Genomic DNA, 25,530 nt, shown 5'->3' with positions numbered 1-25,530 from the left:
AACGTCGGTAATATTAACTTTATTTAATACAATATTTACGGTACAAGATTTAATCATACAGCCCATGTAGTATAATATTTTACAAATGATGAATTACAGCAAACATGTACAATATATCCATTATTACAGCTCCGTGGGCTGGCAGTAAGGCGATATGGTCCGTTGTTATTGTGCATCCATGGGTAAAGAGAAACTCATGTAGTGCTGAACACGTAACATGAACGTGCCGGGCAGCGCGGTCCCGTGGGTTAGATGCACGTTCATAATGCAGAGGGAAATAACTCTCAGAATAACGTTATTAGCACATTTTTACAACTTGAGGAACGAATGTTTTTAATAAGGGCTATACAAACGTTCACACTGGGTAGTTTATTTAGTTTACAAAAAATTATGTAAGTCAATGGGAAAAAGTGTTTCCGGGCCTGGCAACCAAACGGATGTGCAGTACCGTTTGGCCACCACGAATATTTTCATCTGAGTCCGGCGCACTTCCTGGGGGCTTGATCTGAACGAATCACGTTGTCAGAAGTTGACACCAGCCAATGAGATTTTGTTTCTTGGTTTAAGACCCCTTGGTGCTTTCACGATTGGTTCGCTGTCAGAAAAATCGCAATTAGATTATTTCCCCAAATCGTGCAGCCCTCCAAAACCCCAACCTGGGTTTAGTGTTACACTGACCAATCCATTTAGACCAGAAACAGTAAATAATATCAGTCTCATAATCATCCCAAAAAACTAAATAGACAATTACTGGAGTGTTATATAGTCACCAAGTGCTGTTGGGAAGGTTATTTAAGATAGCTGAGAAGACATTATTTAAAGGTGGGGTAGGTAAGTTTCAGAAACCGGCTCGAGATACACTCTTTGTTATATTCCATGGAATGCTCTTAACATCCCGATAGCAATGAATATCTGAAGTGTTTTGACAACAAATCCATAAAAAAATGTCATCTGTGGAAGCCGTAGTACTGCTGTAAACTGTGAACATTTATGGCTGAATTTAGCTGAAAATGCAGAAAAAGCTGAATGTGTTATTAGCTGAATGGTAGCTGATTTTTGCTAAAAAGAAATGCAGAAAAAGCTTAATATTTCAAAGAAAAGGTTTAAAAAAGGTATAAACAACAACATGTATAGCCTTGATGTCCTGAAATAGCTGAATAATGTAATAGTTGAATGGGTTCTGCAGCTGAAAATAGGCTGAATGAGTTAAATATCAGATGTAAGTAGTAGTGAATGAATTTGTATTAAGATGAGAAAAGAAAGTCAAAAGGCTTGGGAAAGCAGCAGAATATTTTGACTGCAAACTTTTCGACTAAAACCATACGTCACCAATAATGTATAAAATATGTGGAACCTGTTGAAGTCTGTATCAGACAGAAAAGAATAGGCTGAGACAGTCTGTTAAAGTCCAGTCTGCAGTGTTTGTTTCTGTGCTGAGCACCTACTCAGAACACCTGTGTGAGCCCAGAGATCAAAGCTTTCAATCTGCCCAGCAACACCATGGTTACCAGCTGTAGCTTCATTAAGAATGCATTGAGGATCATATCTGACCATTTTGCCACCTGTTCAAAACTATGGCTCCTATCAAAAAATGAGCAGACCGTGAGCATCAGGGAACCCCAATGAACTGAAATATGGTTTTGTTGGGTTTTGTGTGTAAAATGTGGAGATGGGAGCAGTTTGTCTAAAGGGTACTTCTCTCTGCTCTGAAGAAAGATCCAGATTGTTTTAACATGGGAATCAATTGGGAGCTAGCTGGACTTTTTGTCTCTTCATGCCCTCAAGAGGCATTTTGTTTAATATTGTTTCTTATTTTCCAACCTCGGAGGTTTTCCTACGTTTTTCATGAAAAATTGTAATCCGTAACGGAGACCACGATCTACGGCCCCAGAGATCACCTCCGTTACACACACACACGTTGTGTTATATTCCATGGAATGCTCTTAACATCCCGATAGCAATGAATATCTGAAGTGCTTTGACAATAAATACATACAAAAATGTCATCTGTGGAAGCCGTAGTTCTGTAAAAAGCACGACCAATCACCTGAGCCGGCCCGGCTAAAGTAACTGGATGGCCTACCTGCCTGTCAGCCTTCCATCTGGGCACAGACTCATCTCGTGCCTCATTGGTCATGTGCGCGTGCGTGTGTGTTGGAGGAGGGGCTCTGTGAGGAAGGAGCAGATTCTTTCCAGCTGTGTATTTTCAAATTCTAGCGCACTCGAGCTGGTTCCTCCAAAATAGGGGAAACACTGGTTCTTGAACCTTTCCTTTCAGACGTGTATTCAAGTGTCTGTACATTTAAGCCTTTTCCTAATGGCCTAATCATTCCCTTTCTATGATGCATTTACTTTGTTGTCCAGTGGCTTCTTCCACACTGCATGGATCTCAATGGAGTAGAACAGGTTGTGCTTTGTGCAGTATGTCACAATGTTTTGAATGGCACATCTGAACCTCCCACAGGAAGATGTTTCCAAAGAGTGTGGTAGAAAGAAAAGTGTGGGATAACACTGCACTTAAACCTTCGAGTTGTCTGTATTTCTAGTCCCTTTAGTATAGCAGGCTAAATGTTTCTGAAGTGAGCTTCATACCAGTGAGTGTGGACCAGATGGAATCCCTGATCTAATGAGTGAATGAGACAAAACTGCAAGGCATGCCAGGCCTTGCCCGTCGTAAGGAAGTGGCACTGTGGCTACTAGTAAAATAGCGTGGTTGCCTTGGCCGGATACCAGGTCAGCATATATCTCATGCGTAGCACGTGGATCCGTTAGCCAACATGCCAGTTTATTAGAACTGATGTTACTTGTGATGTTATTTTAATTAGACATGTGTTAGATAATAGCCTCTCAGCTAGATTATAAAATAACCCATCCAACAGCATGTTGGTGACTATATAACACTCTCCGGTACTTCTGTTACATTTTTTGAATGATTATGAGACTGGGATTATTTACTTGATTTTGGAACTAAATAGATTGTACATTAAACCCAGGTTGTAGAATCAGTGTTAACTCCCACACTGGAGTTCTACACACTTGTGGACCGGTCTCAGCGGGGCAGACTGCCTGGGGGGGAGAGCAGACCCAGAGGGAGAGAGACTGTATCTCAGGCCATTCCTTCGTTTTCTGTGAACCACTTGTATACCGTCGTTAAAGAATGCAGTTTGATTCAGAGTTAAGTTCATTTACATTTCATTCTCATTAATGACTGAGGAACCTCAGGCCATTGCCTCCTTGAGTGAACAGTGGCACAGGCTTGCATGGAAACTTTACAAAGCAAAGGCTAATCTGAACAGAAGTCATCACAAAAGCTGTGACCGTCTGAATCAAACAGATTTCCTCCCACATTAATGTCACGAGTCTAACTAAGATAAACTAGGAGGAATAGTAACGGTGTCGTAAATAGAAACATTAAACCGATTGTCTTAAAACATTCTGAAACTTAAGAAGGTCAGGCAGAGCAGAAAGTGTTATCAGGTTATGTGAACAATTCTCAGCGTTACTTAGAGTTCCCTTTAACAACAACACATCTGGTCGGGTTGCACATGAAGCAGTTGCTTTGTTCTTCAGGGTCTATAGAACAGGAACAAGCCATTGTGCCATGAAGCCATGATCTCAGCTCATCAGCTGTCAGTCAGCTCAGGCCCCTTTTCCACCAAACCGGTTCCAGTGCCGGTTCTGAGCTACAGCCTGATTAAGCTCTGGTTCTTCCCGTTTCCACCGCAGCGGAGCCGCCTCTAAACACCGAAAACCGGTTTGTAGCTGACCCCACTCGGCTGCCCGGCAAGAACCAATACTTCACGCTTACGTCGGGGGGTGGGGGTAACCTGATCAACAACAACAAAATGCCGCAAATTCTGTTCAGCAACACAAACAACTACAAACCAGGATGGATGCCAGTCCATGTACGCAGCGGTGGATCGCTGAGGAGACACATGACCTCCTCTGGCTTTGGCCAACGCAGGAGGTACAGAGGAAGATGGACGGCACATTGCGGGCTAAAGCTATTTTCCAGCGGGAGGTGGCCCCGCTGGAAACCACCGGCCTCTGGAGCAAACAAGCAACAAGGTAAAACAACTCAAGAAAGACTACCAGGATCCTTGTTGTTGTTGTGGAACTTGTTTCCTCTGTGAAAACCCTAAATACCAGTGAAAAGAAGCTGCATGGCTGCTTGTGGTCATCGGAAAGAGGAAAGAGCTGCAAGTAGATGAAGCTGCTGGGCGCTTTCTGCAGCTTGCGTGGCTGTGCGTGAATGTGTGCTTTCTTGGGATCAGACACTACTCTCCTCCTCCTCCCTCCCTCCCTCCTCATCTGCTATCCTCCCCTCTTCCTCCCAGCGCAGGACTTCTGCTGCCAGTGAAATGCTGAGCTCACCAGGCAGCTTCTAAAAGAACAACTGTGTGTGTTTCATCATAGATCCTGACAGCTGCTCACACCTGGGTCACCCCCCCCCCCACCACAGCAGAACGTTCGATCCTGAGGCCTGATCAGGGTAAAGGCTGAGGAGGGGCTGTTAGCTGAGCATAGCAGTGGGTCAAGAGTCAAGACCCCTCAATCGGCGGTGCAATAGAGATCAAATCAAATCAAAAGAGTCCTTCCTCTGATCCTTATTGAGACAAATACTGTATAGTTTTACTTCTTCAAATGTCTACTTGAAATGAAACTGTCTGACAAAGGAATACTAATCTGTAGTTAAACTACTCGCCCCTAAACATACATATGTCATAATATAATTGTTTTAAAACATAGTAAATCTATAGCAGTAAAGCCACAGTTATCAGACATGTTCTTATCCCTAACAGTTCATGTTAGAGAAAAGAGGATTTCTTTACAGACTCTTTGATGACCTCAGATAAAGACAATGTGACGACAGGCTTTGTGAGAAAGACTGTAAAAAGGATGACAAAGCATTTTATAACACCTTTCTGTCAAACACCACCACCAGAACCACACATTCCTTTAAAGCCTGACCAAGATCCAGACGGGCCCAAAGCACCTCCACTGTGAGTCACCATTAAAGCCCGCTCAAAACATGTTACTCCATCCAGTACATGCAATCGCACAGAACTATTTTCATCAAGGCAAGGTCAGGATCCACGTTCCTGATCAACATGTTTAGAAATGATCGACTCGGCAGAAGGGGCAGCTGCTGAGTGAGGCTGCTTCCCTGCTTCCCTCTCCTTAGGTAGTACAGTACGTCGGACCGCAGCCTGAGCCCAAAATAGAAACCTCAGCAACTTGAAAAGCCTTATCCTAAAGCACTAATCTGTTCGCATGGTGTCCTCAGAGAAAGATTACATTGAAAAGAGGGTGTGGCCAATGTACAAAGCAACACTTAATAAGTGAAAAGAAAGCATGTAACAGCGAGGGCTCAGAAGGGCTCTGTGCAGTTGTTCCTTACATTGTGGAAACATGCATTGCCAGCTGACAAGCCCCAACACAGTCTCTCATTGAGCGGGAATAGTAAGATCTAGAAGCTAAAGGTTTAGCTCACAGGTTACATGATGGAGGCTTTTGTTCCAGCCAGAACACATTCAGCAAAGCAGCCGTCTCCAAACTGTGTGATGCCCAACATTACTTTTAACCTTTTTTGGACAGCCTTTATTTCGTATGGAAGGAGGCAACCCCTTACAAACGGCTGGCATTCATTGCAGGTAGCGTAGTATTCTTCCAAACACTGCCACAGGCCGGGAGGAGGGGAGAGACTGAGACACTGGGAGGGAAAACCCACCATGTTAATCTGAAGCAGTCTGAGCACACTCCACCGGAGAGCACGTCGTCAGCACAGTACTACACACTCTTGGAAACCATTAGCTATGTATTCCATATTTCTTCTAGTTACTCCCATCTTGGCACTACTGGGTGGACCCTGTAGTGTTTGGACATATGTTGGTATTGTCTCCATGGAAAACTCTTATTGGAAAACAACAAGCCAAACAACAAAGCTTCAGCTGGTTGAGCACCGAGACATGTCCCTGTCTCCTGAGGAGGCCGACAGCGCCAAGTCACACACTACCCTGCTCTGTTTCTCATTTTGCATTTCATTCCATCTATACTTTATCCACCTTTTCCATGTGTAACGCCTGCACACACTGCTGCTGTAACAACCAAGTCTCCATCTACCTTCAGCCAACTCCGTCATCATACAATCAGTATATGAAAAATAGAAAACCCAAATTATTTCAAAATGTAATAATAAAGGGGTTTACTGTTGTGTATTTACAACAAGTGGTTGTTTAGAAAGCAACAAACCCATGTTTAAAAAAGGTAACTGTTATCATAGGGTTAAAAGGTAGGCTGCAACCAAGCACCTTTTTCTTCCATTGTTGATACAATTATTTTCTTCATTTATTGATAATCAAATGTTCCAATGCTTGGTTTGTCCAGAAGAAGAAGAAGAAGAAGAAGAAGAAGAAGAAGAAGAAGAAGAAGAAGAAGAAGAAGAAGAAGAAGAAGAAGAAGAAGAAGCTTTATTAATTCTGTTTCCACTCTGTGGTACACACATGCGTTTTTATACAGGCAATACAGTACACACTTTTTACAACATGCACATACACACAGAGTTACATGCACACATGCACATGCATTGAGAGGTCAGAGCGGAGGCAGCCAGTCTAGCCGGCGCCAGTGAGCAGTTGGGGGTTAGGTGCCTTGATCAAGGGCACTTCGGCAGAGGCCCAGGGGGTGAACTGGCTCCTCTCCAGTACCAGTCCACACTCTGAACGTCCAAAGTCCAATCCCCTGCAGACTGAACCACTGTCATGTTAAGCAGCACGACTAATCCACACTAGTTGAAATGAACAGTTTTGAGAGACCGGCCGCACATTACCAAACTTTGGGGAAAGTTGGCTGATGGCAGGTCGGCTCGATGACTCTGGGAAAACAACGAAGGATGTCAAGAGAAACCCGAGCTCTTTAACTAAAACAATACTCTTTTTGTTTAGTTAAGTTTAAAGTTCGTTACAAAATTATTCATCAAATGATAAGGAACATTCATGTTAATTAGTGCAGTGTGCAGTTGCATTTGTAGTATTTAGTGGGCTGGTGAAGCAACATCGTTTAGTTTAAGATGATGTTCTGTGTTTGGAGATGAGCCGGGTTGGAGGCAAAGGGACTGAGCAGTCACTGACCACACAGTGAGGTGCAGGGAGTCTGTCCACCCCAGCCACCCACAGCGTCACCCTGCTGGCTGCCACTAAGCACCACCACATACCAGCTGAGTTAAGTGGAAGGGGCACTGCAGCAGCAGCCCTACCAAGAGGTACATTCAGCAGGGAGAGAACACCCACTCTGTCCTCTGCTCAGAGCAACACAACTGCGTCTCCTCGTTCTTCCAGACAGACGCCAGGGAGTGGAAGGAAACCAAGTGATGTGAAGACTGTCAGGTAGCAGTGAGGGCAGGGAGGATGTGGACCGCAGTGGGGGGGGCTCAAACTAAAGTTCAGAAACAGTTGATAGATGTTCATCCAGGAGTTCCTAAGGCTGCTACGCTTCACAGGAAGAGATGGTACCTAGAGAGACCTTTGAAAGGCATAACTCGCCTGTTCCTTACAGTCTGCAGGGAGACGTAGACCTGGTTTACAGTCTGCGGGGAGACGTAGACCTGGTTTACAGTCTGCGGGGAGACGTAGACCTGGTTTACAGTCTGCGGGGAGACGTAGACCTGGTTTACAGTCTGCGGGGAGACGTAGACCTGGTTTACAGTCTGCGGGGAGACGTAGACCTGGTTTACAGTCTGCGGGGAGACGTAGACCTGGTTTACAGTCTGCGGGGAGACGTAGACCTGGTTTACAGTCTGCGGGGGGGCGTAGACCTGGTTTACAGTCTGCGGGGGGGCGTAGACCTGGTTTACAGTCTGCGGGGGGGCGTAGACCTGGTTTACAGTCTGCGGGGAGACGTAGACCTGGTTTACAGTCTGCGGGGAGACGTAGACCTGGTTTACAGTCTGCGGGGAGACGTAGACCTGGTTTACAGTCTGCGGGGAGACGTAGACCTGGTTTACAGTCTGCGGGGAGACGTAGACCTGGTTTACAGTCTGCGGGGAGACGTAGACCTGGTTTACAGTCTGCTTTTCTCAAGAGAACAAAGATCAAGAGAAGAAGCTATCAAAGGAGCGGTCGTTCACACACCATTGCTTTGTCGGCTTATTCTTCCAGTGTTTGTTTATCAAATGTGTAAATCGTTAGAAACAACTACGATTTAGCCGATTCAATTGTAATCATCTTCAATGTAACTATTACATTTGCATAAATACAATGAATGAAATAGCTCTAGGTTAAATGTGAGAACATGGCTTCTTAAGTTACGCTCATTGTATATTGTTGGGTTTGGAGCTTTTCGTTTGGTTTGCTTTTTATAAGGAGTTCTGAAGAAGCACATCCACCCACTCAAAACTATTACAAAAAAGCACCTTAAAGCCTTAATTAAGTTAATCCATTCATCAAAACCATTTTTTTATATATTTGTATCTTTTAAATATTTGTAACTGCTTGAAAGCACTGATGCTGTGCCAACACATCTTCCCATGTTGGCATACATAAAGTATCCATCTATCTATCAAGCATATATACATCTATACAAAACAATGGTTGAACCAAAATATTTGCTGTTATAATAAATGTTCTAATTGAATAAAGAAGCCATTAGTTCAATAGTAAATGCACGTTTGCTGTGTTTTGGAAGGTACAATATTACATTGGAACTAAATGGCAATACATTGGACTTACTTCCAGAAAACACTTCCTACTGTCAAACAGCTCCAGGTAAGCCCTTAGGAAGGAGGACACATTGCTCACAGACTTAGCTGGCCTCAGATCCAACGTGGTGACCTTCTGCTCCATTGCAGCTGGAGCTTGGCTGGCAGTGCTGTCTCTCAACACTCACTGCCAGCCAATTGAACACAATGAGACGCTTTGCACTCAGGCGCTTAGCGATGACATGCCAAGTATGCACCAGCCAAATCTCCAGCCTTTATTGCCTTACAAAATGCACTTACTGTATGTCATCGTGCTCTTTGAAGCACACAGACAGCAGGACATTAACAGCACTTCTGTCTTTGGTCAGCTCATTCCATCAGTTCAGTTATCGGCCCTGAGAAGCCTGTCAGGCCCACGCTACATGCTGTGTCTGTGTCGAGCAGCAACAAGGCAATGCATTATTCAATCCGAGTAAATCTAAACGTCAGACACAGAAGGTCAACAGGCGTTCATCGCTCATCTGAAGGAGTTTCTGAAGCATCATGCTCTCCGCAGAGGGAAATAATAACCTTTTATCAAGCATTTTCTTAACATGATAAGGTTCAGACAAAGTAAGACCGTGACCAGCACACACAATGTGCTTCTTTTAAATGTTGTGCTAAGAATATGGATTGGTGGTGCAGAAGTAGATATCAAGGCATTCCTGCTTCAGGGTATTGCTGGACGTCCGTGTGTGTGTCTGAGGAAAAACCCTCCACCGGAAATGCTTCCCACAGCTGTTGGGAGTATCATTCTCCACCTTGAGGCCAACCAAAAGACACATAGCAGCCGGGTCACGTGACTCTTCTGCTGCGGAGATGCCATTCGCTCTTATTCCAGCCCTCTCCAAACATTCAAGTCATACCCTTCTCCCTCAGTGGGCCGGCCCTCTGCCGACATCAGGGTTTCCCCACGACGATCCAATACACACGACAAAGACCTACTCACACATGCATGGGGATTACTACAATATAATATGCTTTGTTATATTACAAATAGTTAATAGTTAAGTTAAAAGCAGTCATTTTGGAATTCACTTGTTGCAAAGCACAATAATGGATAGAAGTAATGAAGGTAGAGAGGACTCATCGCTGTATTGTGTGCTAACAGTCATTCCATAAATCAGAATAACACATTTGCTTTTCACAGGAAGTTAAATCTCTACCATTACTTATTTCACAAACAATTCAAAAGTGCCCATGAGTCTTCCTCTTGAGGGAATACAGTGGTCCCCCCCTCTCCCTCCAGCCTCTGGTCCCCCCCTCTCCCTCCAGCCTCTGGTCCCCCCCTCTCCCTCCAGCCTCTGGTCCCCCCCTCTCCCTCCAGCCTCTGGTCCCCCCCTCTCCCTCCAGCCTCTGGTCCCCCCTCTACCTCCAGCCTCTGGTCCCCCCTCTCTCCTCTGAAATCCACTAGCCCACCTTTCAAGGCTCTGCTGAGGAACGTAGGATGGAATGTTTTACAATGGGGCGCACTATACTATGGGCAAACTCTTAAATGAGAAATGTAGAATACAGTGATTCTGATGAAATATAACTGGCTTTAGCTTTGAGTGCGTTTACTACGGGAAGCGGTTGTCACCCCTGATTCGTTTAAGGACGGTCAGAAATGCTAACGTTTGCTGAAAAGACGTGTTTGCACAGTGTCAGGGTACGATGAATAGTGGAACCTTTCTTATACTGACTTTTGGAAATCAATTGTGCCGTGGGATTACTCAAATTGTCTTTTGGAATATTGTGTCAATGTTATATTGTTCATATCTTATTTTAAGTATAAATGTAATGTGTTATTATTATATCTAATCCTCTACTGTTAAAAGTCATTTGGAAGAAACACAGATAACATTAAAGACTTGAGGCATTTGAGGTAAATGACCTTTACCAACCTCTACCAAGATGAATGACTGACCCCATCAAAACATGTTCTAACAATATGCATTTCTTTTCCTTTGTTTCTTCAGATAGGATTTATTCATTCACATCCGAAATGTGTGTGTCTGCTGTTAAGAAAAAGAAAGCAGATGATATGGCCGTTGGTTTCGTGGTCCAAAACAAAGTGTGGGCTGCGCGGTGAGACCTGGGAGCCAGATATGTCTGCACTCACCCTGCCTTTGTTAAGGGGTAACGCTGCACGTTATAGCAGCTCTGCGTATGGCCAGTCTCAGGACACATCGAGATGCTAAACCATCAGTGCTCTGGACAGCAGGGTGGGCACGCAGTGATCAGCTGTGGAGAGGGGAACACAGCTGGCAACGTAGACTGGCACTAACAGGCGTGACCTGGAGGGGGCAAGCGCCAGACTGGCCTGCACAGACAGCAAGTAAACACACACACACATTGACACACACTCCTCTAAGGAATACCACAGCAGACCGGATCTGTTATGACACCTCTAACCAGGAGCTGAGGCAGGCCAGAAGGTTTAGGAGGCCAAAGGGTGCCAAGAGAGAGAGGAGAGAGGGGGGGGAGGAGAGGGGTGCAGGCTGGACTTAGCTAACCCACATATCCCTGAACTGAACCCTCCTCTTCACACTGAAGAGGAGTTTGTGGCAACAGGGAAAATGCTAGGCCAGTCCTCTTAAATGAATCCCACTTTTACAAGCTGTCACCGACATGCGCCTCTCTTGTTTCTGCATTTAAAAGAAACCTGTCTTAGCACATTGTGGATGCAGGGAGAAGTCTCCACAGGCTTAACCTGTGTGGATGTTTGCCATGGTGGTGTGCAATCTCTAGTAATAAACAATCCTGTTTATAGTGTTATGGGAAGCACGGGTTCTTTTCTTCCCCCAGAGCTCAGATGGTTACATCCCAGATGCGAAAGGTTGCAAAACATCAGCAAATATACGGTGTAATTTAATAGACCGCTGCTGCAGGAAGAACTTCACCGAGACCCTCACAGGCAGTAGCCAATGGCAAAGCTACATTAAACCACAACAAACAAAGGCTCTTCAGCTGGGTGGACTCTCCACCACGCCCTGACAATATTTGTTCTGAGTGAGATAGCAAGCGAGTATAAGAGCCCGAGGGCTACACTGCTACTGATAGGACACTACATCAAAGCCTTTTCCCATGGTTTGTGAGAACAGCAACGTTGACCGGGATGAAAGACCTTCAGCAGACTGTGGGAGAAGTGATGAAGGAGAGAGTAGTCCCCGTGTGGAATTCACAAACAGCTCAAAGTCACACAGGGTTTCTGTTCTGCATCTGCAAGAAACAGTTGCGGGGACGCGGGGCCAGAACCTGCCCACAGACCAGCAAGGGAGTGATAAGACGGCAGCCTGCAGATCCATCATGCAGACAACAAGCAGCTGGGAGGCCACCTCACTACTCATCTTCTTAATCACTACAGACATTGAAGATTCCCATTAACCTTCTTTCACAGGCATCTCTCTGAAGACGACCAAACACAATTGGATTCATTTCGATTGCTGATTGGCAGGCGGTGCATCCAGTATCATGTTTTATTGTGAAGGCTTCTGCAGCCTTAATCAATAGTATCAAAGTCGAGGTATCTGCAAAAACAGGAAGCTTTTATTTGACAGGCCAGAGACTTTTAAAGACAGCTGCACAGAAACCGAGACACTAGCCTCCCCCAAGCCAGTATGCAGGTTCAGGATGTCATGGGAGGTCTGGAAACACTCCAGTAAAGATCAGTGCAGTGTGTAAAGATCAGTGCAGTGTGCAGTCAAGTATTTGTTTGAGAGCAGAGAAAAGACACATGTGCCCCTTTCACACCAGCGCCTTTTCAGCTCCGGCTCGGAGCTAGAGCCTGAAAAGCGCCGGGTTTTCCAGTTCACACCGGAGCTGCGCCGGCTCTTAGCTCCGGAATCCGCTTCATTTCCAGCTCCAAAAAATTGTCGGTCCAGAGGCAAGAGCTTTGGAGCTAAGAGGCGACGTCGCTTACGTCTCTCTTACGTCGAGGCGTGCAGGAAACTAAACCCACCTCCCCTGAACATGGGTCGACTGTTATGCCTGCCTACAAGCAGTAGTGCCTATAAACACACTTTATAAAGTCAGGCAGCACTAACCAGGCTTCGTGTGATTCTGTTTATTTGTGCCTTACTTTGACCATCCGTTCACTGTTATCGATCATTGTGGAGAGAGGCAGACGTGTTGTTTTGTATTATTGCAGCTATCGGATGCAAGTAGTCAGCTTAGCTTCGGTTGCTATGCCAACATCACCCGTTTTATACCAGAGAAACTTTCATAACAGGGTTGTGATACCAAACAGCGTCAATTCAGACTGACACACATTCACTTAGGCTAAGGGGAACTGGGGATATGCATCAGCTGCTTGTGTGAGTCGGACAGTGAATACTTTAGAGCGGCCGCTGCAGTGTGAGCTAACCGGGAGCTAACGGGAGAATAAAGTCCCGTGGAAGAGCAGCACTGCAGCGGTCGGTAAATGCTGCAGAAACACATTAATAAACAATGAACCACGGCACTCTGGAGCAAAGCATAAGGTTGGAGAAGTCGTTATTCAATTTATTCTGGCTTCGTGTGATTAAAAGCAACACGATCATCGACCCGACGCAGTTGTTGTTGTTGTTGTTGTTGTTGTGAGCTGCCGTTGGGAGGCAAATCAGCGATGTAAACGGTGACGTCATGACGCAGCAAGGGCAGCTCTGGGGCGCCAGTGGGCGGTGTGCACAGAGCGGGAGCTGAAAAGGGAAACTGGAGCTGAACCAGAAAAGCTCCCGCTCGGAGCTAGAAACTGAAAAGCGCTGGTGTGAAAGCCGCATGAGAGACTGTAATAAGGATTAAAGGAGACGGAATGAAGAGGCAACAGGAGAACACACCAAGCCAAAGCGGGCCAAGACCCTTGCAATGAAGTTTGACACATCTCAACTAATCTTTTCAGGTTGTAATTTCTTCAAAATACATATCTTGTCACTGCACACAAGTGTGCGCTTTTCTCCATCAGACGATTGTGTAGTATCATTCAAGCTCAAAAGTTGATTATATTGTTTTAAACTTGCTAACAATGGAGATAGTTACAATTACTCTCTGCATACTTATCATTTAGGGCTGTCCCGAATACCATTTTTCGGGCTCTGGATATTCGGTAGTAATCAGCAGCGAATATTCGGAACGGAGAGAATTATTATTTGTTTAATAAAAAAACATTTTCCAAAAGGTTTCATAACACGCTCCGAATCCGAGACACCTGACAACACTTTGTTAAGCAGAAGCGCAGAGAGAGCATACCATTACGATTTATACTTATAACATTTATATTTATTTCCAAGCAAAGTAAGTGCACGTTTTTATCATGTGTAACGTTACCGTTTAAATGGCAGATAAAGCAGCTTCATCATGGCAACTTGACAACAGCTAAGCTAGGCTACTACTTACAGCATCCAGGTGACTTTTCAGAGTTGTCGTGCCACCGTGGTAGGCCAGGTTCTTATCGCATATTTCTTCTTATCGTCGTCCAATTTAAAATGGTCCCACACAGCTGAAGTCTTCTGCATTTTGTGTTCAGGTGTGTGAAACCAGGTGAAGCGAGACGTTCGCGTTCGTGACTGAGTGAAAGCGATGTCGGAGCCCAGGCTGAGATTGTATATATTTCCGCATTTTAACAGTGCAATTCAAAAGTATAAATATAGTATAAGAATATGGCAATTCGCCTTTATTGATAGCATACATTTAGGAACAAAATTAAAAAAACGAATATCCGAATAATGAAATTAAACCCGAATAGTTGGCCAACGAACGAATATTCGGGTACAGCCCTATTATCATTATTATGATACGATTGAACATGCACCCCTAAAAATGCAAAACTAAGCATGCAACCAGAGGTGTTTCTGTGTTAGAAAGAGCACTTTGAGAGGAAGTGTTTGTGTCACACAAACATGCACACACGTATCCTGCCACAGAGGCTACTGTGTGCACAGCTCTGAGAAGCAGAGAGGACAAAGATAACCGCTCAACCATCTTCCTGTGCACCGGCACTGGTTCAAAAAGTAGGAACAGCGCTCATGTGGAGCTGCAGTAGCACGTAACACTGACAGGCCGGAAGATGTGTGGATGTCTGAGAACGGGGAACAGGGCTTCTTGGCCCTGCCAGTCCAAATCGGGACGGCAATCTGAAATCTAAGAGATCTTTTCTGCTTATGAATTCAAAACAGCCCATAACTCAGGAAGAATGCCACACTGCTGGCAGCTTGTCCTTTTGGTGATAAACCATGATGGAGTTAACATTTAGTATTATTTGTGATCTTAAAAATATAATACACATGGCTCGCCAACTAACACAGAACAATTGTACTCCTAAAACCTGTGGGTTTTATGTCAAAATAAACACAAGTCCGAGAACAGGAAGTAAACAGGTTTTCTGAGGACTCAACTGTTTGCGTGGTAAAATGAAGCTGTTGCGACACCACATTTTTTTTCCACCCAGAATAAAAGGCAATGTAGTCCGACTGGTCTGCTGCTTCTGTTGACCAACGAATCGTAATAAGAAACAAGGTTAAAAATTAACACTTGGAACAGAACACTGATCCCACTTGCAGTGCCGAAGTATCTGAAGAGCTGCACTGCTGTCTGTGTAACACTGGTTAAACTGCTTCTGGTTTCAATTAGTGTAATGCTTTATTCAAAAGGAAGCAGGCAGAGGAGCTCTACTATATATTCCTTTACTATATATCCTCTACTATATATTCCTTTAACCTGTTCCCCCCCCCCCCCCCCCCCGGGGGGGGGGGGGGGAACAGATGCCCTCAGACGCTTCATCTGCAGGAAACAGCGTCTGAGGGCATCTTAATATTCAAAAAACTATAAATGTTTTATATCCATGTAACTGGAAGAAACTCAGCTAACTGATATTTTTTTTCAATGGTAACGTGTGTGTATATGTGGAAATTCCCATTTGATTCTATTGGCTCTAACGGTAGAAAAGAGATGTCTATCACCAAAATCGACCGATGGGTTCCAGAGAAACGGTAAAAACGGCCATTTCCACCCAAATCACCTCAGAGGTGGAGTTATTTTTGCTAAACCTCTCAAAAGGTCAAATGTCACTTGTTTTGCATCAATCTTGATACAGGGTACTTATTATATGTTGTACTTTGGATTCCTAAAGCTTTTAGTCTACTAACCCATCATCCAAGGTGAGTTTTCACTATAAGTAAAAAATAATTTTTGGACGGACACTATAATTTACAGTTTTTTTACATGTTCAATCTGAATTTTCTTTAAAATAAAAAACATCTATATTGATTCTGACTTTTCTACATTCAACTCACAGGTTTATCATTACTTTGAGAAAAAAGATTATTAATTTAACCCTTTTAGAAGTGTAGTTATGGTCATTTGTTCTGGAAATGTCATTTTCGAGCCTGAGACCTGAAAAACAGGCTCAGTGCTTAACAGGTTTAATTGATGGCTGTGTATGGGGCTGCGAGTGGAGCCTCGCAGTTTTTCAGTATGATATGTGAAGCTCATTAGCTAGCCAACATGTATCTAGCAAATGTTTAGCAAAATATTAGAAGTGAGGCTACGAGACTAACGTTAGGTCTACTGTGATAGCCTCACTTTTAATAGTTTGCAAAACATTAGCTAGCACTAGTGTGTTGCAGTTGCTAGCAGCTTATTGGGATTTTATGCTAGATAGACAGGCATTGTTTTGATTAGGGTTGCTCCGATCGCCAATTTCGGGGCCGATCGCCGGAATCAGTATCGGCCGATACCGATCGCCGATCCGATCGAGTGGGCGGGGCCTAAATGGAAGATTTAAACATCACTTTAAATCTTCCATTTAAAGTGATGTTTAAAACTCAGTTAATGCTCATTCTCTGGAGCTTCCACACACAACAATCAACTTAATTATTACATTCAAATGATGTACATTATTCAAGTTTACATTCACTTTGGAGAATAACACGGGAGAAATGAGCGGAAGCGCTGGCTTTTCCTCTCTCCCCCTCTTGACAGCCTGTCAGTATCTCATGCAGCTCACTGATCCAGTAATGAGTGACCCGACAGTGAAGAATAAATGTATTTATAAACTAGTTTAGCTTTTTCCAGAGGTAGATAAATAGCTAAGTGTGTTAGGTCTAACTCTTGTGTGTTTTGCTCCGCTCACCGGTCCGGCGGGCGGAGCTGCAGGATTTCTGCTTCACACACGTTGCATACCGCTATTTTACTGTCTTTTTCAGACACCTTAAAATAATGCCAGACCGGTGCCGCACACAAAGAAAAGTGTCAGGTATTTTACGCCATGCGATCGGCTCTCGCGATCGGCTCTCGCGATCGGCTCTCGCGATCGGCTCTCGCGATCGGCTCTCGCGATCGGCATGTTTAAAGAGCACCGATCGATCGGTAGAGAGTGAGTATCGGCCGATGTCGATCGGTGACCGATCGATCGGAGCATCCCTAGTTTTGATGTAATAAATTAAGCATTATTGTTAGTTAAGCATGTCAGCCTGCAGCCCCACTTCTTGTCTCTCTCTAACTCATAGCAGATGGCTGCACTAAAGAAAAGGGCACAGAGGAAACCAGTTGTAAGATGTTTAAAAGTTCATTAAACATAATATAGGCTATGCTTAAATGCATTTCAAATAAGTTGTGTTGAGTTGTGTTGGAGTTTGTGTTATTCTACATTTTGACACCAAGATTTTCTGATTTTACTGCAAATGTATATCGGTTCCAAATATCAGTTATCGGTCTGCTTGATTACTAATAATCGCTATCGGTATCGGCCTTGAAAAAGCCATATCGGTCGATCCCTAATCCACGTATCTGTGAACCAAATTTGAAGTCACAGGGAAAAAAATTGTTTTGTAGCTTGGAGAAAATATATGAACTTAGTGATGAAATGTTCACTTTGGAGCGAAGGGGGCGGAGCTATCAGAAAGACGAGGCGCAAGCTCGGGTCAGTCACACACAGTCACAGCCATAGTCAGGTAGAGCCGGATGACTGCGGGGCCCATGTTACCCCTTTCACACTAACACGGTTCCAGGGAAGGTTCAGAGCTAGAGCCTGAAAAGCACCGGTTTTTCCTGTTCACGCCGCCGCCGGCTCTTTCCCCCCGAAAACCGGTTCTTACCAAGCTTGAAAAATGTATGGAGAGGGCGGCAAATAAAAGTTGAAACAAGCAGTAGCGCTGAGCAAAGTGATTAGAAAGCAACCAGACATTGCTAAAGTCAGGCAGCACTAACCAGGCTTCGTGTGATTCTGTTTATTTGTACCTTACTTTGACAATCCGTTCGCTGTTATTGATCATTGTGGAGAGAGGCAGACGTTTTGTATTATAGCAGCTATCGGGTGGAACCAATACATGGGCTGCTCAGGTTGTCGTGTCCGACTATCACAAGTAGAATCATAATGAGAAATACACTGGTAAAATGTGCCTGTAGGAAACGGCTTATACCACAATAGGATAGCAATAGCAAGTAGTCAGTTTAGCTTTGGTTGCTATGCTAACATCACCCATTTTATACCAGAGAAACGTTCATAACAGCGTTGTGATGCCAAACAGCGTCAATTCAGACTAACACACATTCACTGAAGGGGAACTGGGGATATGTGTCAGCTGCTTGTGTGACAGTCAGACAGTGAGTACTTTGGAGCGGCCGCCGTATGATTAAAAGTAACAGTCATCGACCCGACGCAGTCCCCCATTGTTATTGTTGTGAGCGCCGTTGGGGAGAAAATCAGTGACGTAAACTGTCACGTCATGACGCAGCAGCGGCAGCACCAGTCGGGCTCTGGGCGGTGTGAACAAAACGGGGACGGAAAAGAAAAATCGGTTCCGAACCAGAAAAGCTCTAGCACGGAGCTAGCACGGGAGCTGCGTTGGTGTGAAAGGCGCAACAGACTGTGGCTGTGACTGTGTGACTGACCCGAGCCTCGTCGTTCTGATAGCTCCGCCCCTTCGCTCCAACCCCCCTCCCTCCCCCACATCTCAGGTGAAAATTACTTTAGCGACACATTCATCGCAAGAAGTGTAGCAAAAGTCAAGACTGCAGATTCGTCGATGTATTCTGCCACAGAGCAGATTCGTCAAGTTGTAATGACTGATTTGAGAGGTTGTAATAACCAAGTTGCAGTTTAATGGAAAATATATTTAAAAAATCTGTATTTTTCTGCAAGTGAACATTTCATCACGAAGTTCATTTTTTTTCTACAAGCAACAAAACGTTTTTTTCTTTTCTTCTGTGACTTCAAATTTGGTTCACAGTTACGTGGATATTTTTTACAAGTGTACATTTGGTTCACAGGTACGTGGATATTTTATACAAGTGTAAATGTATGCGCACAAGCTCAGATTTTTTTCCTGCAAGTGCTCACATCAGGTTTTACAATCTCTCGCATTTTGCACCATATCTACCTTCATAGCAGTGCATCCTATTTCATAACAATATTCTGCAAAGAACCTTGAAAAAAGCTGCTTTTTAATTATTTCACTGCATTCAAGCATTATTTAATATGTAACATTACAAGTGTCAATTATGATGGTATGTATTTAGCTGAACCATCCACCAGTTCAGGTGGATCGGACGAGGACGGTGTGTCGGCGTTGTTCGACAGCGGTGCGGTATGCTAGTGGTAACACGTCAAACATGCGCAATCACATCCGAGTCAGTCTCAGTCCCCAGCGAGAGGGCTTTCTCGACTGCAGGTGACATAGTTACCGCCAACAGATCTGCCCTCACTACTGACAACGTAGACTAACTCATCTTTTGAAGAACAACTTGAAAATAGAGTAAAACTTGAGTACCTTTATTTAGGCATAATGGCCTCACACACACACACTCACAAGTTAATTACACATGTTAGACATTGCTCCTAAAGGTACAGATTTTATTTTGTTTTATATTTATCATTGTATTTATTTTACATTGTGATTGAAACACTTTATTATTTATTTTAATATGTTCAAGACATTCTTTTTAGTTGTTCAGCTTATTTAACCTTTTTGTTTGACATCAGCCAATATAAATAATATGGCCATCTGAGTGTTACTGTTTGTGGTTTGTTTTTAACTGTAATACAGTTAATGATTCCAAATGTTAGAGTTCCTTATTTTCATACCAAAACTGGCACTACTGTTACAAATAAATAACAGCAACAAAAATTATGCATTTGGAACTTTTTTTTGCTTTTCCTTGTTGTACCGAACCGTGACTTCTGTGAACCGTTACACCCCTAGTAACTTTACAAACATTCAACTATAATTAACAGTGAACTTCATATTATATTCCACATGCTGATGAGTAAGGACTGCACTATTAAACTAACTAGGTGAACATGTTTTTTTCCCAAAAATATTTAGCAGGGCACATTTAGGCTAAATGATGTAACTGCAACTTCTTTAGACTAATATTGTGGTTCAGTATGCAAAAGCCAGCATATCATCTGTTCTTCCAGGCCTTCCTGTTATGACACAAGTAAATGAACCGATCCATCATGTATTGAGTTGTTTTGCTATATGTAAGAAGAATATTCTTCTGACTAAACATGAAATGTTATCATGATGACTTAAAACGGTAGGATGTAGTTTCTCTGAGGTGGCAGTGAGGCTGCAGATATCGTCCCCCTTCTTTTTCAAGTGTGTTTACAGTGGGGAAAAGCGTAAGGACGCAAAAGGCCCTCTGTAGAGCCAGATTTAGGTTTGACCATTCTGAGCTACTTGATGAACATAGTAATGCATGATAGCAGAGCCAGGAGGACCTGCTGCCTATTAGGGGTGCAACAACTAATCGACTTAATCGATTACCAAATTATTTGCCAACTAATTCAGTCGTCGATTCGTTGGTGACGTCATCACGTGCGTTTTACGCGCCGTTAAGCTACAACGTTATTGGTACTGGAGACATTTAAAAAATACATGTCATGTATTATTGAAACAAAAACATTATATCGCAGTCTTAGTGTGGCCAGCTCGTTTATAATATGTAAAAAGACAAACAAATGCGTCTATGATGTATTTTCGATCAGACGAGATCTCTCCCTGGTCTGTGTGCGAGGGGGCGGGGCCGTTTACACACACGCGGCTGCTACATGCAGCAACACACTGCGGAGATGGCGGAGAGAACGCTGCTCCGAGGTGTGGTTAAACTTTACCCGTCTCGTTGCTCGTTGCCAAAAGTGCAATAAGAGTTTAGCATGTAAGGGCGGTAACAAGAGCAATTTGTCTAAACATTTATCAAAAGTGCTCCACATTCAGACGGAGGAATGCACCGGGTTCCACTGTCTTTCTAGCAGCTCTGTGGCCCCGTCCACGAGTAACGTTTCCACGTCAGGTGTTATGCATGCTAGCAGCAACACACGGAGTTAACTACATTATATAAACATGGGGTAATGATTTGAGGTAACTGAATTAGTTAGTTTGTTAAAGTTTCAGCTATTCTGTTTACAATTCTGTTATCACATTATTTATTATTTGCTAAAACACTGTTGTTTCTTTTGATGTGAAATATTATTTATTTAATTTAAATGAAAAGCAATATTCATTTTGTAAACAATTTGTTTAGTTAATTTAATAATATGTATTTTTTAATCAAGTATTCATCTTTATTGTCTTCATTGTTAGTTTCCACATGCCTAAAACAACCTCAAGCTAAATCTAAAAGTTGATGGCTAAATAAGAGCGCTTGAGAAATTGTGCAAGGCGTAATAGTCCGAATAGTCGATTAATCGTTTCATTAATCGATAGATTAATCGACTATCAAATTAGTCGTTTGTTGCAGCCCTACTGCCTATACACATACACTCGGTGAACAGCCACTATGGCTGGCTCAAAAAGGGAGGCAGCCCCCCTCCAATGTGAAAATGCCCAACGGAAATAAAGATGTACAAAAAAGGTTTTGTTCTTGGTTTCTAATTGCCTTGGTTTCCCCTGATTATGGCTCTGCCACTCTACAAATATTTAGATGAGTCAAATCCTTGTTGCAAACGTGTTGTTAACTGTTCTTGCTTTAGCTTCCTGCAGCATATACTCATGGACACTCGCTCGACAACATGTTTCTCTTAAAACAATATGGGCTAATGTGATCATTTATGGATGTGACTTAAAAGCAGTGTTGGCCATTTTTTGTTAAAAATGGTTGTTTTACGGGCATCAAAGCGTGTGGTAGCAGAGCATTTTACAAGTTGTCACAATGGCAATGGGACCAGGTGTTTCCCACCCTCTGATTGTTGTTTTTTTTCTTTTGTTGCACGTTTTATTATTTGGTAGCCAAATGTTCCAGGGACAGGACCAACAAGCTGCCAGGTAAATTCTCCAACCCGCAGGTAACCAGGACAAGTAGCCCTCTACGGCTCAAACTGCTCTGTGCATATGTGGCTTTCCAGGGCCACTCCCCGGTGTGCATGTGTGCACAATGTGAAGTCAAAGAGCACAGATAGGGAACTCAAGGTTTGTCTGCAGTTGTATTTTAATTTGTTTAATGAGCTGCTGAGTCCAAAACTAAGTTCTTGATTGCTTTGAGGAATCAGTCATCTCATGAGACGACCCACTTCATCCAAATATAAAGGAGCATCTAAGAAATGCTCTAAATGACAACCAACAACATGGAGACATCTAGTTTCCAGCCACTAAATAAGGAAGCAGTCAGTGGCACTCACTTTCCAGATCGACCATGTGGTGAGCTCCCAGAACATCACTGCTCTCTTTTATCATCCAGTCTTTATCATTCCCCCGAACAGACATGCCCCAACATTCATCTCTCCACGACCTTATCTGGGTAACCTCATTATCTGTGCGTTACAGCGACGCCGATGCAGTTAGTCCGTTTGTCATGTAAAACTTGGCTTGTCATCATGTCTGCTAAATAAATGGAACTTTATATCTTATTTAGATAAAGTTATAAATACAGCCTCTTTTAAAGCTTCACTTATAACAAATCATCAGCCAACACTTTAGCTTTAAAAAAGGAGCTTTTTGGCCTCATTAAGCCTTCTGTTGCGGTTTCACAGGGCACAGATGGGCTGTGTTTCACCTCGTACAACTGTGTTTCAGCAGCAGGCAAATGTGTTGAGCAAACAAGCTTTAGCAAACCAAACGGAGGCTGCCCAGAATTGCATGTACAAACTAAAGGCCCTGACACAACGTCAAATAACTAGTATGGACAGAGCTGACATTTACAAAGACAATGGCCAGCAATCACATACATTCTGCACCTCCGTAAGGGGGAGTAACTCGACATAACATCAGGAGCCTGAAGAAGTAGAACTATGGGTGTAGTCGTTGTTATGCTACGTACATTAAAACTTGTTCACATGATTTGAACTCACCACTTCCATTCCAGGCCATGTTGCTGATTCACAGAAACTGAACAGCCAATCAAAGTGTTTCATTAGCTAAAAGTGCATACAATGCAGGACACACCAAAAAGCATGGCTGACATCCCATAAGGGGCTTGGTGTGTCGAGGGGCCTTAAGTTCGATGCTAAACTGGTCAAGAACGCCAAGCATGTAAGAACTAGAGAGGAAGTGTTCATCACAGCGGTTCATCTAGCCACACACCTGGACAGGTAGCCTCCTTGGGACTTACGTACAGCAGCTGCAGAAACACAGTTCCATATAAATGCTTATGAGGGTCTGCAGAATGTGAACATATTTAGAAAAGACACTTATAAAAGGGTCAGAATGTATCAAGGCTGTGGGTTCCTGAGCTTGTTGGGGAGTTATTCTGCCTCGCATAACCACAATAAAAATACAAAAATGAATGCAGCTTTACAGCGTCAAAACAATTCAATGATGCATAACTACAAAGGGCGACAGAACAGCACATCTTCAATGATCTCGTGCATGTGTGATCATAGTTGTGGACAATTTGCAAAGCCACTGCAAAGTAGGCGACCCTACAAAATGCACTCTGCAAAATCAGCCCCCATGCATGCAACTTAACCCTTGAACTGGAGAGGACCATGAGCAGGCAGCATGTGTAATGGAGGACTCCATTTAAAGCGAAGAAGTCAGGAGAGCTCAACAGGGGGAGGGGGCTTCAATAAGAGCCTCTCTTCCTGACAGCCACACACTGCAGTGGGGGAGGGTTGAAAACACCAAGCCCTCTTCTTGAAACTGCAGCAATGGGCATAATGGGATGGATCCTTCCATTCCAGCTATGTGATACTTATTCTAGAGAGCTGTTTGAAAGAACATCAAGTTGAACAACTCAAAATCTGTAGCCTCTGAAAGAGAAGCTGCTCTGGCACAGAAAGAGAAAGGTAAGCCAGCACAACTGACTGCCCTGTTGATCCAAACAACAAGCATTTGTACTCCATCCAAACACACTCAGATGTAGTAATTTCCCCTCCTCCGGTGACAGGGCTAAAACTACACACCCCAGCCCTCTGCTCTGATTGGTGAGACGTTGTTGTGCAAACTGCGAATGATAAATCAGGAAACAGGTTTTTCTGGAAAGAAGATTAAAGTATTGGCACAGAGCTCGACAGAACATGCCACAACCGCCGCTTGTTGTAAAAGTTCTTAAACACAAGCGTTAGTCCCGTTTGTTTCTTGTACCAAAGCAAACACATAAAGTCAACCAATTGTTCACCTCTGTCAACAAGAATCAAGCCAACTTGAACACTCCGAGTTAAGAAATATCTAATCTGTGCCCAGACTTAGTTGTGTAGATTTGACCTGTTAACATATTCAAAATGACACTCAAACAAGCAATTAGCAGCTTGCTATTTTGTGCAGATCCTGATCAAAATCCTGATTTAGCATGACCAAACAGGCTCCGAGGGTTAGGTGCAGCTCTCCAAAGAGTGGCATATAAGCAAGGCCTCTTACCAACATATTTGCCCTGCTACAGGCACACATGGTTTCAGTTAGGGGTCTGCACCTATAAACAGTGGGCTGTGGTAGCTTATTGGTCAGGAAGTGCAATGTTGACTGCGAGTCAAGACAGGCACAAGCTGCTAATGAAGGATACACACCTTTACAGTGTGGCTTGACAGCACCGTTTGGATTGGAGGTGTTCAGGAAAGGGACTGTGAGCTCTTTAGAGTCAAATAAGAAAAGACAGTCGGATAAGATGTACTTGCCATACAGCACAACCAATGTTTTGCATATTTTAACTGGTGGCTGCTGTTAATGTTAACATAACACTTTGTCAGTGTAGACCACCACAAATTACCCATCATCAAAGTATGTGTTTTATATCTGCATGATTAAATGTAACTGAGACTACATGAAAACAAGCAATAAGACAAGGCAATGGCAGAGATATACCTACCTTGGAACTGAAGTTTGCTAAAATGACTTAACCATGTTCTGTCAAAACTATGAAACAACTACCATGTCTCTTGGTTTCCAATAATGTTGGCTCACAAACAAATATACATCTTAAAGAATTGCTCAAAATGTGCCACCTGTGCCAACAGCTATTGGCCTCACAAGAATAAACATGTTAGAAAAGTGTAAATCATGACAGGTTAGAGAAGCTCGTGATGAACATCTCTCATCTTAACTGAAACAAGAATACAAACAAGTACTGAGCTGTCAAAGGCCCAGACCCACCCCCTATTAAGTTTCCATCCCAAATCAAACCAACCAGGAACATCATATCCAGGAGGAAAATGTCAGAAAGCACCAAACTGGCCATCAGCAGATTACATAAAACTACCGAACTCAGACTGCAGTTATCATTAGTTTAACTTACTCACTGTAATGTAACTATTGTGCTATATGTGCTTCGTGGAAACTTTAAAACAGACAGCAATCATTTAGCGAAGCTTGGAGGAAGATTGCCCTGTGTATCATTCGCTGACACAAAACTGTTACAAAATGGAAGGTTGCTTAAACAAACACACCGTTTCAGTGTTATATTAAAGTTAT

The 25,530-nt window shown here is 43.5% G+C and overlaps 1 protein-coding gene across 2 annotated transcripts in view; it reads right to left on the bottom strand.

The window, feature by feature from the left end:
• The window catches only part of tab2 (TGF-beta activated kinase 1 (MAP3K7) binding protein 2), a 41,240-nt gene that overhangs the window by 13,765 nt on the left and 1,945 nt on the right, over positions 1-25,530 (bottom strand). The gene's annotated exons all lie outside the window — the stretch shown is intronic.

This window comes from Pseudochaenichthys georgianus, chromosome 24 (genome assembly GCF_902827115.2).
Source record: "Pseudochaenichthys georgianus chromosome 24, fPseGeo1.2, whole genome shotgun sequence".
NCBI lineage: Eukaryota > Metazoa > Chordata > Actinopteri > Perciformes > Channichthyidae > Pseudochaenichthys > Pseudochaenichthys georgianus.
The sequence above is the reverse complement of the archived record's forward strand: the minus strand, read 5'-3'. Positions and strand labels throughout refer to the sequence as shown.